The sequence below is a fragment of the Belonocnema kinseyi genome, chromosome 3 (genome assembly GCF_010883055.1).
Source record: "Belonocnema kinseyi isolate 2016_QV_RU_SX_M_011 chromosome 3, B_treatae_v1, whole genome shotgun sequence".
NCBI lineage: Eukaryota > Metazoa > Arthropoda > Insecta > Hymenoptera > Cynipidae > Belonocnema > Belonocnema kinseyi.
In genome coordinates this window covers 88,760,868-88,763,504 of record NC_046659.1, presented here as the reverse complement: position 1 = coordinate 88,763,504, position 2,637 = coordinate 88,760,868, and positions in this window count along the sequence as shown.

Genomic DNA, 2,637 nt, shown 5'->3' with positions numbered 1-2,637 from the left:
TTAATGGTGTTTTTTTATTTAAGTGTCTAGCGACCGTAAAAACCTGGAAATCTCCTTGAATTTTTCACGAGAACCTTGAATAATTTATTTTTATTTTGAAACAGTTATTTTATCCAAATGTGTAAATTAATTTAAATCTCTTAGTCTATTATGAAAGTAACATCTCGTTTAGAAGAAATCTTGGTACTGACAATTTTTTATTTATTAAGATATAATTTATCTTTTAGTTATTACAGAATAAAGGGATTTATAGGCATTTTTGTAGATTTTACAATAGATTACAAAACACTAGTACGGATTGCAAAATATTTCAAATATTTAAAATATTAAGAAGGATTTTTAAAACCAGATTTCAAATATTTCACAAAGATTTTAAAACTTACAAGATTCAAAGTACTTAAAAGATTTAAAAAGTACAGTACACCAAATTTCAATAATTTAAAAACATTTTAATGATTTAAAACTATTTAAAAAGTTTTCAAAGTATTTTAGAAGATTTGAAAATATTTCACAAAAATTTCTCAAGGATTTAAAAAATTTGAAAAAAGCTTGTACATCAGAAATCAAAGATTTCACAAATATTTCGAACATTTCTAAAATTTCAAAACATTTTACAAAGAATACAAATATTTTAATGATATCAATGATTTCAAACGAACACAAAAGATTTTACAAACATAGATCAAAGAAAGTATTTACATAAATTTCAAGATTTTATAAAAGATTAAAAAGATTAAAAAAAATTCACAAAGATTTCAAATATTTTACAAACATTAAAAAAAAATCCAGACGATATCACAGAAATATCATGATTTCAAAAAGATTTTAAATACTTTAAAAGATTTCAACGAATAGATTTATATTCGCAAAAAATTAAGAATTTGTTTACTTATGGTTCTGATTTCTGTCAAAATTCGTGTCCAATAAAAAATGAATATTCTTATTTTTTCCATTTGTAAAAAACGGGGTTTTCAATATTTGATGTAAAAAAAGAAAACCTGGAAAAATGGACTTTTTGGCCTGGAAATTCTGAAGAATACCTTCAATTTAGTTTCTAAGAATCGCTGGACACCTAAAAGATATTTAAATAATTAAAAAGGCCTATAATAATTATCCTATAGTAAATTTTCCATAATTTTTCTCGATTATTGGATATTCATTACATAGAATAATTCTATAGAAAACGCTTGTAGATAATCAGTATTGGAATAAATAATAGAAAATTATTGAAGGAATTAATAATAAATACACTTTAAGCAGCAAAAATCTATAAATCCCCTTGATATCTTTGAAATCACAAGAAATTTCATTAAAATCTCTTGATATCTTGGGAAATATTTTGAAAACCATTGAAATCTTCGAAATCTGTAGAAAACACTTGAAATATTTGAACCAATTTTGAATTCCCCTGCAATCTTTAAAATCTATAAAATAGTTAGAAATCTGCCAAAATCAATTTAAATCCCTTGCAAGTAAATTCCCCTAAAATCTTTGAAATACTTTAGGGTCCTATAAAAATCCTTAAATCTTGTAAACATTTTGTTAATTCTTTGAGATCTTTGGAAACCGCATTGTAGGCTTCTTCGCTTTCCCTGAAATTATTCAAATCTTTAGGAATCGTAATAATTGTAATAACTAAAGTCATTTTTAAAAATACCGTTAAAATCCCTAGAAATATTTGGAATTGGTAGGAAACCGTTGAAATTTAATTTAATTTATTTAATTCTATAGAAATTAATTAAAATCGAGCCTCAATGTTTCGAAATCCTACAAAATTCCTTGAATTCTTTTGAAGTTTTCAAAATATCTTGAAATTCTTTGGAATTTGTTCAAATATTTAAAATACCGTAAATCCTTTGAAGTAATTCGAGGGCCCCTTAAATCTTGTAAAATAATTTGAATTCTTTTAAGATCTTTAAAAATTCTAGAAAATGCATTGACATTACTTGAAATTTTTGAATTGTTTAAAAATATATAAATATATAATTGTGCAAATTAATTAAAATAAGCAGAAATCATTTAAAATTCCTGAAATATAAATTAAACTTATTCATCAAAGTTCTCTAAAACCGAAATATTCCTTGAAATTTAGTTTAACTTATTTTTCAAAGAACTTTAGATATTCTTTAATGTAGAGCTTGAAATATATGGTAATCCTACAAAATTATTTTAAATCCCTTCAACTTTTTTAAATGTGTTGAAAACTTTTAAAATTACTTCAATCCTTTGAAATAATTGTAGGATCTATAAAATCCCTTAAATCTTGTAAAATGTTGTGAAATCTTTGAAAACGCTACAAGATTTTCGGAAATTTTTAAAATGTTTTTATAAACATATACATATACTCGTCAAAAATCCATTAAAACAAGTTAAACTTATTCATTCAAGTTCTCTAAGAGAGAAAAAAAAACGATTAAGATCCCTATAAATCTTTTCAAATTTCGGACATTCAATAAAATCTTTGAAATTTTGTGAAATTCCTCGAAATATCTTAAAATAACTTGAAATATTTGGAATCGCTGGAAATCCCGCAAAATTCATTGAAATCACTTTTAATTTGTCAAACCTCTTTAAATGATTTAAAATTAATTAAAATAGCTTACAATCTTTATTAAAAAATTAATTCTTATTATATAA